Source organism: Alligator sinensis, unplaced genomic scaffold, assembly GCF_000455745.1.
Source record: "Alligator sinensis unplaced genomic scaffold, ASM45574v1 scaffold1343_1, whole genome shotgun sequence".
Classification (NCBI taxonomy): domain Eukaryota; kingdom Metazoa; phylum Chordata; order Crocodylia; family Alligatoridae; genus Alligator; species Alligator sinensis.
Window position 1 is genome coordinate 483,234 of NW_005842810.1, and position 14,108 is coordinate 497,341.

At 41.6% G+C, this 14,108-nt stretch overlaps 1 protein-coding gene and 1 long non-coding RNA gene across 3 annotated transcripts in view; one reads left to right on the top strand and one right to left on the bottom strand.

Moving 5' to 3' along the window:
- The window catches only part of LOC112547920, a 16,728-nt gene extending 4,508 nt beyond the window's left edge, over window positions 1-12,220 (bottom strand). The window contains exon 1 of one of the 2 annotated variants that reach the window (XR_003091707.1): window positions 9,441-12,220. This is a non-coding gene — a long non-coding RNA (uncharacterized LOC112547920). The other variant, XR_003091706.1, reaches the window with a different exon arrangement.
- The window catches only part of CEP85L (centrosomal protein 85 like), a gene marked incomplete at its 5' end in the record, with an annotated part of 176,194 nt that overhangs the window by 48,183 nt on the left and 113,903 nt on the right, over window positions 1-14,108 (top strand). The window lies entirely within an intron of this gene.

Consider the following 14,108-nt stretch of genomic DNA (forward strand, 5'->3'; position numbering starts at 1 on the left):
ATTCCTGAATGCCTTTGGTGAGCCAGGGGGTCTTTTGAGCACTCATGCCCCCTTTGATTCTCATTGGGATTGTCACCCCTTGGGCACGGAGGATCGTCTCCATAAGGAACGACCACTCATCTTGGACACCCAGTTCCCCAACTCTCCAGGACCCCAGTGCCTCTCCTACCAATCTCCTCAGCTTGTTGAAATTGACCCTCTTGAAATCAAGGGCTACTGCCTTACTGCAGACCCTTGACACCCTGAGCTGTATGGTGAATTCCAGTAGGCGATGATCACTGTCACCCAGGTGGTCAAGAACCTGGAGTCCCCTCACCAGGTCATTGTCTGTGGCCAGAACCAGGTCCAGGAGGGCATTCCCCCTGGTGGGACTGTGCACCTCCTAGGTTAAGTGGAGGTCCTGTGTCCCAGCCGCCTGGTGCAGAGGGTTTGGGATTGAGAGTGTGGTCGGGGGTAGAAGGGTAAGAAAGATTTATTGACTTAAAAACACAGCTACGCATAGTAACAAAACAAACAATGACAGATGAGAGCAATTCATGTCGGCAACTTTTCGGCAGTTCCCTCTGATCCCTGATACGCAGCAAGCTTCTCTTTCCACAAAGTTCAGTGAAGTCAGATGTCCCTGAACAGAGCTGTCCAAAGGGTACCGGGAAGGACCCTGGAATGCAGTCTTTGGGCTCCTTGAGGTCCACGGGCCCACTGATCCAGGCAAGAGCTAACTAATCCTTTTTACAGAGCTGTATCTTCCTTCTGAATGGCTTCCAGATATTATAGCTAATTTATAGCTTCTGAATGATACTGATAACATATGACCACTCAGATTCCTTTTACTTCAACTGTCCTTAGACTGACCAATTAGCAGTACAAGCCTTGCATTCCTTTGATAAGGTAATTTTAACTGTGCCACAGGGCCTTACTACTTCTAGGCTTTGCTAAACTTTCTAGGCCTTACTTTATACCAGGCCTCACTACATCTTAAACTTGAATTAGGCTTTTAGCAACAACATATAGGTTAATATCTAAACAAATACAAAAAAAACACTTGGTATAATCTTCATAGAGCCTTCAGCAAGCACCTTTATCACACAGGCACACCTTTCAGGTGTCACATCCTTTATCTCAGCAAGGAACTTTTGTGAGTGGTCTGACCTGGCTGACTGCTTCTCCCAGCAGATGTCCAGGTAATTTAGATCACCCATGACAACTACATCCCTTGCCTTAAGTGCCTCCGCAAGCTGGCCCGAGAATTCATGGTCCAGCTCTTCCCCTTGGTTGGGTGGTCTGTAATAGACCCCCACCATTTAAGTTCCTTTCCCCACGACCCCTCTCTATTCTGACCCAGAGTACTTCAGCCTGCCCCTCCTCTGACCCCATCCTGTTAGTTGGGGACATGTATTGCTGTTTGACGTAGAGCGCCACACCCCCGCCTTTCCTCCCTGTTCTATCCTGCCTGCATAGTCTGTAGCCCCTAATGTTTACCGCCCAGTCGTGGGATGAATTCTTAGTTGTTAATAATGTATAATATAGCAGTGAACATTGAATGTCTCTTTAGTCTTGTAGCAATACTATAATGGGACTCGGGTCCAGGGTTGGCGGGATCTCTCCCTGGTGACCTCTGTCTCCACCTCCCATCTCTCCCATGTTCTCACCTGCCACACATTTGATGTTGCTTTAAGAGAAAAGTTGTGAGTCTGCTTGTATTCCAGGGGATCAATGGTTTGGCATCCTTCTTGTCCTCTCAGCAACACTGGTAACTTAGTGACTTACAGCCACCTGTGGCCTCCACCTAGCCATGTCCATGCCTTGGAGGTATTAACAGTTCACCGTCCTGGGGAAGGAGCCCTTGACCCCAGTCCAATACCTCATCTAGTTTAGCTTCTGATCTTGCCCCCTGGGGCTTGGGTCTGGCTGCTCTGGGACCCACTTCCCCTTTAAGGTGCAGCTGGCTCTCCCCTCAAAATTCTAGTCTTGTCCTTCCCAAGCTCCCTCTTTACCTCTCGAGCGTTCTAGTCTTGGCCCTAGGGCTTCTCTCTTGGGCTTCGGCTGCACCCCTCAAGGTTTCTGGCTGTGCCCTCACCCTTGGGCTGCAGCCTTCCTCAGCTGTGCTCTGAATTTTGAGTCCAGCCCCTGGCAGGGCCTGCAGTCCTCATGCACCCCTGTCAGTTCCAATCCCAGTCCTCCAGTATGAACCGTAACAGAGAAGACAGCCCTCAGGCCCTAAATAAAATCAAGTACTCTGGCTGCATAGGGAAGTCCTCCTCAAAATCAGATCTCATTTGGGTCAAACTGGTTTGTGAAATGTTTGTCCCAGACTACTTCCTGGTTCAACTTAAATCAGAGTCCCCTGGCATCCCAGCATGCTTTGCAGCCCTAGACTAGCCTGTGCTTTCTGCTCCGGAGAGCAGGGCCACACCCCTCTGCTCCCTCGCTGGAGCAGAGAGGCCTGGCTGACAAGGGGGTTGGGTGGGAGGGCAAGCCTGACTAGGGATGCAGCCCAGTCTACGGGTGGGGGGGGGCACTGCCCCCCCCCCCCCCACCACCCCCCCCCCCACGCGGGGGGGGCGCCAGAAAGCAGGGCTGGCCCAGCTCAGTCTAGGGGGGCCCTGCCCCCCCCCCCCCAGGCAAACCCCAGCTAGGGTCTGGGGCCTGGGAGGGGGGGTTAAACATTCCTTCCCCTGCTCAAACTTGCTGCTGGCTACAACTGTGGACTACAAATCCCAGAAGCACCTGGAAGCAGGAAGAGGAAGTAATGAGCAACCCTGCAGAGCCCTGCTACTGTAATTCTGGACTGCAAATCCCAGAGACCTCAGGGGCAGCAGGATGAGGAATCTCACACAGCCAGAGAGCTGTGCTCTAGTGCCCCCCAGCCTCTGGCCTGAACTACTGCAGGCATGTAGCTGCATTTCCTGAATTGAAGGTAAATTAAATGTCTCTTCACTTCTGTTTCAATTTAATCTGTGCAATTTAGACTAACCTGCAAGACTGAGTCAATGCAGCCTTAGGCATTTTGACTGTCTGTACCTACTTTTATATTGATTGGCTTGAATGGTTGCTTCTATATTGAATGGCTTGAATGGTGAAAATGAGGAGGATCAAGCCCTCACATTTTGTATTACTATTTTTTAAATGTTAAAGACCTAGGACATTTTTCTTATCTCTTGAAAAAACTAGTCTGTTTTTAAAATCAGCATACCTTATACCAGTAAAATAGAAAAAAAAATTAGTGCTGAGCAAAGTTATAAAAATTGCTGGTTTTACTATCATCTTCACATTTCCAGTATTTTTCCCATTGAAATTTGAGAGGCTAAACACTTCAAGGAGTCAGAAAGCATGACAAATTAAACACCCCCTGGTTGACTCAAGTGTGCACTTCTGAAGTTTTGAGAAATGGAGTCCGCTTCTGTGAAGTTAAATGCATGTAGACTTTTTCAGGCATTGTAGTTTGGTATATTTGGTGTGAAAGCTCTTCAGAGATGTTCTTCTGCAGCTCTGGGAACAATGTGCACTTTACGTAGATGTTTGTATACCTTTAGTTACTTGCCTATCAGAAATTGCTGTAGTATGATATCGTTACCCAAATTGTGCAGATTGAGGGTGGGGAGGGATGAATGAGAGAATAGAAAAGTATTTTTTGGAGTACAGCATCATCCAGTGTATTAGGAATGAGACTCTTTGTTGGGAGCCATGTCTTGTTCCTGGTTCTGTAATCTGATGGTTTATAATTTTGACCTGATAACGTAACTGGTTGGTCTCAGTTTTCCAATCCTGTAAATGTGCCTAGATGTGTTTGTTTGTTTTTTTTCCTGAGGGTGTATAGAACTGAAAACACCATGATGTGGTGTGGGCTTTTTAGCATTATTAAATTTAAATGTTACCTTGTAAAAGGAAAGCCAACCTATTAAGAAGTGAGGAAAACATTTTAAAATGGTGTGGTAAAAAATAACTTTTTCTTAAAAATGATACATTATGTTCAACATTCACAATTATCATCAGTCAAGATTTAGGTTGTTTTAACACATGCCCAATATCTCACCATTCCAGTTGTCACTAAAGTAACCTTAACTCAGAATTCAGTAGCATTTTCAGAAATTGTGAAGCATGCTGCTTTGACTTACCATCATAACTATTTTGCATCTTCCTTGCTTCTGCCCTAAAACAGAAGTGCATTGGGACCCAATTACCACTTCTGCCTCCTCAGCAGTGATGTAAAGATCTGTATTCAGCTTCTAAAATCCCTACCTTATCTGCCTATATCCTTTGCTAAGTGTCATATTTCACCTGGGTAGCTTGGATGTGTGCCGAATGCTATTATAATTTGCTGTGTTAGGGATTTGCTGCTACTATTAGGTAACACAAGCAACCACATTAGGCACTGCATTGCGCAGAATGGCTTTCTGTGTTTCTTCAGGGTGAAGGAACATTTAATAATTAACATCATTAAAACAGACTGAAATGTCCTTTTTTCCCCCCCTGCACTAACCATCATAAGATGAATATCTAAAATCTGAACTAGTGACTGGAGGGTTTGATTTTATTTTAGAATTAGAAGCAAGTTTATAGGTTAGTATTTCCTTTTTATTTCTGCCCTCCTTTGTATATTAAATAATTCATGCTCAGTATGTGATTCAGTCAAGAAGTAAGACCCCGAATCAGTTAATCCATTTAGAGTGAAATTGTATTTCTGATTTTTTGGGGAAAGAATTGTTTGTAGAAACAGGTTTCAGAGGGATGTTGAGTAGCAAAGAAAGTGGGGTGTTTGGTTGTTTTTTAAAATTTTTTGTATAGCACAAGCTATGAAGGTGATTAGGGACCATGGAGATAAGTTCTATAAATACCCAGATACATGAGCAGCAACTGAAAATGAAGTAGTGAACAATAAATATTTGAATTATTTCCAAGGACAGCCATTGAAACATTACCTAAACTCCCACCTTGGTGCCCATGCCCATGTACATCCCTGCTGGCACAATCTCCCCTCATCTGCCAATTTTGACTGGGGAGAAAAAAAAAATCTTGAAATGTATTTTAAACACAGCTGTGGTTAAATGTTGGCTGAAAGGCTACACTATTATATAGGGTTAAGGAAAGAGGGCTCATATGACTGGCTGATGTTACAGATAGCAGCCTGTGTCTGTATCAGATGTTTACCTTGTCTCATTTTACTTAAAAGTAATTGTTGCACTTAATACTATTGGGGATTGAGTAGGTATACTCTGTGTGGGAGGGTGATTTTTATCCTTACATTGGCATTAGTCTGGTGTCTGGGTAAGGTGTTAGGGAGACTGCTGTTGAAGGTGCTGAGATACCGGACTCACTTTAAGTGTGAAGAAATCCCATAGCTCCATGCTTCTGAGAGAGAGCCAGCACAGTGTCTATGGTCTGAGCAGTTTTCATATTGGGGAAGCCACAGAAGTACAGGAAAACCTTGTTAATTTGACATTGGATTGTTCAAAGTATTGGATATCTCAAAGTTACTGTAATTCCCCAGCCAACAGGACAGGATTTGTATTCCTTATAATATGGATAATTTGAAATGTGGCTACTTTGAAATTTGAAGCCATTTTCTGGTCCTTTGGACCATAAACCCATGAAAATGTGTTTGTTTACTTCAAAGTACAGTACTACTGTATAGATAATATTGCAGAATTATTCTGCATAGCAACAGTCCTGACCACTGTTCAATAACGTGTTGGTAATTTTATGTTGCCAGAATTATATACACCTCTGGCTTTCAGTCATATGCAGGTCCAGCAGGGGTGAGCTTCATGGCAACCAAGAAGAAGTTAACACTTTTAGAGAAGCTGAAAATGATACATAAAGCAGATAAGAAAGTGAAATCCATAATGGAAATTGCTTTAAAAGCATGTTGGGTTTCAACTTGTTTGAAGATTCAGGATTCAGTAGAGAAGATGGCAACAGAAGGATACAAAACCAGGATGAAGAAAGGAATCTGAAGTGTAAAGTTGTTTATATTCAGAAACTGAACTGTTTCAGTGGTTTTGTGATACAAGGGTGAACAGTATCCCAGTATCTGGGCTGCTAGTTAGAAAAAGCAGATGAAATTGTGTTGAAGCTAGGAATAGAGTTTCAGTGTTCTAATGCGTGGCTTCCAACATTGTCAGAATATCGTTTTGCTTTGTGTACATGGTGAAGCATCTTATATTGATATTGTGGCTGCAAGCGTGAAGCCAATTCTGGACAAATGCATGCTGAAGGACACATTCATTGCTGATGAGACGGGACTTTTTTATAACCTGCAGCCTGATAGGTCACTGACACTTAAAGGAGAAATGTGTCACAGTGGGAAGAAAAGCAAAGAAGGGCTCACTGTACTATTCTGTTGCAATGCCAATGGTTGTGAGAAACTATAGCCGCTAGCGACTGTAAAGTTTGACAATCCCTGGCGTATGAAAGGGATGAAATGCTTGCCATGCCTGTACTGGCCAACAAAAATACACGGATAACTATTGTTTTGAGTGGCTACTCCAACTTGAACAGAAAATGGCATGCCAAAATCGAAATATGCTTCTACTAATTGAGAACTGTGTGGCCTGTAATTACGAAGGATTAGACTTGAAGCATGTGTGCGCGCTCTTTCTCCCAACAAGCACCACAAGCTACATGTAGTCCCTAGATCAGGAAATAATACACCATGCTGTGATGGCATACTGGAAACAACTGGTGCATTATCTGCTGAGAGGTTTCCAAGAATTCAACAGATATGCATAAATGGAACATTCTCGATGCTATGAGAAATGTTGTCATTGCATGGGATAAACTGCTTTGAGAAAGGTGGCTTTGGCACTAAGGCTGCTGAAGAAATTGAATTTGAGCAAGATGATCCTGACTAGGCTGAGCTTCAAGGAAAAATGGGTTGCTCCACTGCTTTCCAAGAGTCTGTCAGTGTTGATGATAAAGTGTCAACGATGAAGGAAGTAGTAAGAGAGCAAGTCAGGATGCCCCCACAGAGGAAGAGGTGGAAGAAAATAAAGAGCGATGCGTCCTAGCAAATGCGTGTCACAGAAGGAGGTACATGCGGTGCTCACAGTTCTCAAATCTGTGCTGAAAGACAATGCTGCTGCCATGGATGAGGGAATAAAGGAAGTCATGAAAAAAATGAGCTGAATTGTCCATGATCAATATAAAAAGATGGTTAAGCAGACCACAGTCAGTTCTTTCTTTAAGAAACTGAGAGAGATTATACAGGTACTGTACAGTGGCTTCATGTAATACATACAGTGTAGTACTGTAGTTTGGATAATGTGAACCAGTTTATTATGAAGTCGGTATTTTTTGGTCCCCTGTGTTCCGAATTAATGAGGTTTTCCTGTAATCTCAATGTGTACACAGTATAGTTTGGCTGTAGTATTTTTCTTCCCCGTAGGCCACATCCTGATTTCAATTGAAACTGGTTCTGTGGATATAAGATTTGACACTGTTGTTATATCTGATTAAAATGTTTCTGTAATTAAGTGCTGGGCAGAGTTGATTTTTAGGGCCCAGGCAAATTTGCACTGACACTTTGTTTAAGAGTTGGAACATTTTTAACTATTAATTTACAAGTTCAAACTTGCTCATGCAAGTACTGTTACTAGTGTAGAAACAAGAGTGCTGGAACAACTACTTGAAGGTGTAAATCTGGCTGGAAACCCCAAGAAAAGCACAGAAAATCTCAAACAAAATTAAATATCTGAATTTTTCAAACAGTGGTATATCCAAGTCAGTACCTGACAAGCCAGTAAAAATGTCTATCTAACTGAAAGATTAGGCCTTATAGATTTAGTCCCCTCTAGTTTAAGACTGTGAAATAAATCCTTTTGACATCGATGAAGCAAGATGTAGCTCCACTAATACTTTGTGGATTAAGGCTCTTCACTCGGATATCAGTCTAGTATTCTAGATCCCTAGCCATATCTGAAAAGTTAAGATTACTATAGACTAGTACTCTAATGCTGACAACACATAAGACCTGGAGTCTGTTCATTTTTCATTTTTTTACAAATACAACTTGGGATATGTGGAGTAAGATCTGTGCAGCAGAACTGTTAATGTCACTTATTTTCCTTAATCATATTTTTCTATACTCCAATAAATTTTTTTTCATGGAATTTAAAAATTACTGTAGTGTGGTAATGATTGAGGTGAAAGAATGGTTTCCAGCTTGTTTGTATTTAGGTTGCCATCTTAAAATGGAAGACTGCACTTATGTGAGATGCATGCCTATTTAGTACTTGTTATATACATCCATTGTGCTATAAAGGCTGAAAATTCTGGTATACCTAGTCTAATATCTTCCTCTACTGATGATTAACATGAGGTCTTTTAGACTAGAGATAGCAAGACACTTTACAGAAAGCAAATATGTGATAATCTGTAAATTGTGGTAAAGATTTACTTCAGTTTTGAAACCTCAATCTTAATATGCCTTTCAGTGTTAATGTTTCATATTGGTATTTTTCTGTAGTGCTGCTTTATGGATCCTGTTCTCTTTAAAGCAGGGATCAGTCAAATATAGGTGAGGTAGGATTACTTGATTTGTATGGAAATATTGGGAGTAAATCTTTCTTAGATGCTTCAGTGACCATCACTGCTTATCATCTTACATTTTTGGGGTACAGGAAGAAAAAGTTGCTGTAAAACTTAAACGATTAGTTATTGGGTAACTTTTTCCAATAAGCAAGGTAAATTTTCAAAAAGCAAATTAAGGAATTGGAGAATGTTGGTGTCTTCCTGACATGGGTTTACAATACACACAGTGCACTTTCTGTAATAGCCTCAGATACCTGTGGAAATATTTGTTCCACTGTAAACATGTCTCTCTCTCTCATAGTTCATCAGGATATAACATCTTTTATTGTTTTCCCCCCGTATATACAAAAAATAGGACCACATTCTGATTTTAGATGTGCATAGTATTTTGGTTCTTCCTGCTTGTGTATAACTCCCATTATCCAATAATTTTTATTTGTTAGATGCAGTATAGGAAAAGAAATAGGTGCACAGATACACTTAAGCATACTGAAAAATTTTAGTTCTGCTTGTGTACAGAACAAAATACACTTCCCTGTTTTCTGCAGTGATGGCTAATTGAGGCTAGTCAGTGCATAGTACTAGATGGCATTCTAACTCAAGTTATGTACTTATGAGGGCTGGTTGAGAAGCTTAGGCAAATATTGCTTACAGTAACTTCTCCTGCAGCTGTCTCTAAGTTTTTTCACCACAGACTGCTTGAATGCCTGTATGCTCACTTTTTTGCGTTGGGAAAATGGCATATTTCCTGATGTAGCTGTGTAATCTCTGCATGGTCTTAACTTCCTTTTTCACACCCAACACTGCATCACCATCTTTTCTCTTAAAATGTAGGTAGGCATGAAATAACAGCTGAATGCATGAACTACCATTTTTCTTGCATACAGTGTGTTCCACAATAAGACATGCACCTTATTTTTGGAAGGCAGAATGTAGATTTTTTTCCCCGGAGTTGTGGATGTCTGTGAAATAGACCAAGTCCTCCTGGGAACATAGAGTGTCCATGAAGTATGGCACTAAGGCTAGGGACAGAAATTACACATAAACCAGTATAAGTGATTGGAACCAGTTCAAATCTGTAATAACAGAAATTCAGTGTGCATAAACTGCTTTCAAAATGGCTGTGTGCGAGGTGGGGGTGTTGATTTTGATTTTGAGTGCATGTATGTTAGAAAATATAAGTGGGTGAAAAGGTCTTGGTACATTGGTTCTCTGGGGCAGTAGATAGTAGACAGAGGCTGTGAAAGTGCACTTCTTTCTTTTTGAGAAGGATAGGGACAGGCAAGCCTAGCCACCGCCCGGCTCCTGGCTGAGTTGCTACCCCTAGCTAACTCAGGCCCATTTGTAATGCAGGCATGCTGGGCCCAGACCTCCCAGGAAACTACAGGCCTCCCTCAGTGATTAGAGGGAGGCTACTAACTGTATAACAGATAAATTATTGGGACCAAGGATGGAAAAACAGAAAAGAGAGTGCGAACCTCCGGCACCAAAGCGGGGACAGAAAGCAACGAACACTGGCTAGCACCCACTGCTGCTTAGGAGGCAATAGGCTAGGACCCGTCTCACTGGAACTGCTTCCCACCTGGGCTAGATGGAATACCAGAGGGAGGGCAGAAACACGTGCATCTTGTGGCTTACAAAGTGATGGTGCTTATGGTGCAGAGAGATTTTTTTTGGTAAGCTTCAGAAGGAAAGAAAACGTGTTGGGTAAAATCTGTAGCATTTTGACTGTTTCTGTGCTCTAGCAATTAGTCTTAATGAGAGTTCTGGGGGGAGGAGATAAAGGAATGTTTTTGATTTCTGTAAGTCTTCACTCTTCCATGCTCACTTAAAGGAAGATAGAGCGACGTTTTAATACAAGACGGTTGCAAGTTAAGATATTAGTCCCCCTTTAATAGCATGTGTGTTCAAACATCTTGACACTTACCATACCATAAATGTATGCCTGGTTATGCAATTTCTGTTGTGGAGTACTTTTTCTACATTTCTCGAGGAAAAAAAGCACTTAATCTAAGGATCGCTCTTCCATTTTAAAATGATTTGAAAGTGATACCTGCTGTTTTACAAATAACCCTCATGATTACTGAAATCAAAAAATTAAGCAGGTGGGGGGAAATGTTTCTCTCTTCCCCTCTTCCCACTTCTCCGTTCTGTTCTTGATGCATTTTGTATGCATTTTGATTATTTTTTCCTGGGTAGCCTGTTGCATCATGCTCATTGTGAACCCTCCTTAGAGCTATATGTGAAAACTCTTTATTCGTGTTGTATATCAGTAACAACAGCATCTTTAAAGCTGAGAAGGCAGCAAGTAGGTGGATGCACAGTGAGAAAGAGATAGAACAGGTAAGGTATTTTTGATGGCATTTTCTGGACTCTTTAAAGCAAGTGAAAAGAGGAATCTTCATGGAATTCCTAATTTCCCAAATTACAAAAACAACAAAAATCATAGCATGCATATTTTCAAATATGCTCTTTCAGAAATTTAATTTAAAGGACTTTGTGGGGGAAAAATTCAACTTGAAAACCTTTCTTACTGCATTACTCATTGGAGCTTATGCTTCTGAGTGTGGGTGTTTAATTTTCTTGAGAGGAAAACCAGAAAAAGAAAGTAACACATTTTTGTGTAATTAGATGGTTCACAGTGTTCTTCTCAGACCAATTTACTCATCTAAAGCATAGCTTTATTTATACATGTTTTGTTTTTAATTTACTTGCTTAAAGAAATGTAGATAACCGAACACGTTAGCCTTCTCCTTTTTTATGCAAGTTGAACAGACAAATGAAAGCAGCAACCTTGTCTTTACTTCAGAAAGCCTTCTCAGTCAGACTTAGTGATTATTTTTAACTTGTTTCCACTGAGAGGCAAGTGGAAACTTACTTTTAGGCTCACCTGATATTTTCTTTAGTCTCTCTGTGATCAGATATAGGGTATGCAATCTCTTCTGAAACACAGGTTATTGAATTAAAATACTTAAATGTATGTGTTTGTTGAATGGGACAACAGAGATTCTTTAGCAGTGGTGAGGCTGTTTAATGCTTCAGTGTCTTTGTCAGTGTTTCTCAACCTTTTTAGACTCAAGGCATCCCTCAGAAATTGCTAGCCCTTTGCAGTTCTTTCTTTGCAAAGAACTTGGATTGCAACAGGTCAGAATATTTTTAATGCTGTGGCTTCCTGTGTGAAAACTCTGGGTTTATCCTTGAATCATGTTTGTACATTGAACACTACTACATTGCGTGGTACCCCACAGCAACCTTGAAAAGATCTCAAGGCACCTAGTTAAGAATCCCTGCTCCGGGCATATCATATCATCCATACAGCTGTTGTAATTGGCATCAGGAGGATCTTCTCTCTTCAAAGAGGAATCTTACAAAATTATACAGCCCTCTTAATGGCTCCTATACCCTTCTAGAATTTGAGGCCTAGCAATGCCCTGACAGTCCCCAGCTGCCAGCCACTGATACAGTTTAGAGCCATGTTTAGTTGCTCTGGTGTGTGCTAGTGGTCACCCTAATATACAGATGTCCAAATTGTAGGATGCTACAAAGATTGTTAAAAGAAACCGTGGCATCTAAGTCTCTTCTCTTGAGTTTGCTTTGCACTTGGGCATTAAGGGGGAGGGAAGGCACTTTAATTAGTGCAGCTCTGAGAGCCGTGCTAATTAAAAGCGCCCGAAGCATCATTTGTATCAGTGTCCCCATGCTGAAAAATGGCGGTGGGGCGCTTTGAACTAAAGCTCGTTGAATGAGCTTTAGTTCAAAGCACCGCACTGCCATTTTTCAGCATGGGGACATTGATACACGTGACACTGGAGCACAGTAATTACCACGCTCCAGCAGACTCAATTAGTCAAGTCTGCTCTGGCGTGCTGTAATTACGTGTTTGAAGCAGCTTCTCTGGATGTGTGTAAGAGCCACTTAATTGAGGGTGAGCAGCATAAGTCTAATTTAGGACTATGTTAAGTTTTATAAGCAGTTTATATATGGGATGGTCTTTGAGCCTTATTTCACCTCACATCCTTGCTGAACCATTCCTAGGTTGAAGAACAAAGCTTGAGAAGCCTCCATCTGCTGTCTTGTCCTCCTTACGTGCAGTCAGGCAGCTTTAGAGAAACACAGAGTGATTGCTGCTTCTCTGCTTAGCTTGTAGCTGATGGCCTTATCTTCTTTGCAAGCTGCTAGGAAACCCTCAGAATTTGGAAAAAATATCCCTACTATTCCATTCTAAACCTTGAGACGATTTTGGTGGCTTGTCACTGAACTTAGGTGCATATAGTATGTCTTGCCCTAAGCTGCTACAAGGAGCAGTGGTTGGGTTGTGGCTGTGGGTGCTCCCCCACTTTCTGGGTGGGTATGCAGGACCTTTCGGTGAAGTCACTTTCATCCTAACTCTCAGAAGTTCTGCTGGTATCTCCTAAAAAATCTTTTTAATCAAGACCTTTCTCTGCTGAATTTCCCTGTCCTTGTATCTTTTTAGAGCAAAAAATATTTCTGGATTTACATTGTGCAGCTTCCTGCTCTTTAAAAAGGTGTTTTTTTTTAATATTTCCTGAAAAGTTTTGCCATATGAGATGTCCAATATTTTTTCCCCTCTAAGCCCTTAGTTTTATCTTTACCTTGAGCAGAGATTGGAAGATTTTACCCTGTATCACCTTACCAAAAACAGATACATACTGTGTATTTAAAATGAAGCTGATATTAATATGTAGTGTGGCATACTTTGGATGTACGTCATGTTGTGTCATCAGATCCTTTTAGTGTTCTCTTGAGACTCTGAGGGTGCCTATACATGTGCAGGGAGGCTGCTCTGACATGCTGTAACTACAGTGTCAGAGCAGACTCGATTAATCAAGACTAATTGAGTCTGCTGGAGCATGGTAATTACTGCACTCCAACAGACTCCAGTGTCACGTGTCTCAGCATCCCCACACAGAAAAATGGAGGCAGGGGGGCTTTAACTAAAGCTCGTGATGAACTTTAGTTAAAGTGCCCCTGCTGCCATTTTTTAGTATGGGGATGCTGATACACGTGACGCTCCAGGTGCTTTAATTAGAGCAGCTCTCAGATCCTCCTCCGCCCTCCACACACACACACACACACTCATACACACACACTCTCAGAGCATGTCTATAAGCACCCTGAATGTTTGCTTGAAAGATTTCTTGCAATGGAGCATGCACATGCACAAGAGGACATGTTTATCCCAGTCAGTTGAGACTGTGCAGCCATTCTTTTCCTTTACTTCTTTGGGTAAAAAAGCATTTTTAGATTATAGCGACAGTGGCCAGCACTTGCTATCACTGCTTCCCTCAGTCATGGACTAGAAAGGTGAGGAGTATGTGGGGAATGAATCTTCAAGTGTGGTGAGAGGGGAATAGATAAAATACCTGGTGATGGTGTTTAGTCTTCAATGTTCTGTAACTTTTCTGGCAGCAAGGAATAGGGGAAGTTTATGGAAAGAACAGATAGTGAAGAAAGAAATTACACTTTTTAATGCTCTAATACAGATGAATATAGTGCTATTACAGATACAAATAATATAACCTTTGCATGGTATATCCCCTGTCAATACTGTGTGTTTG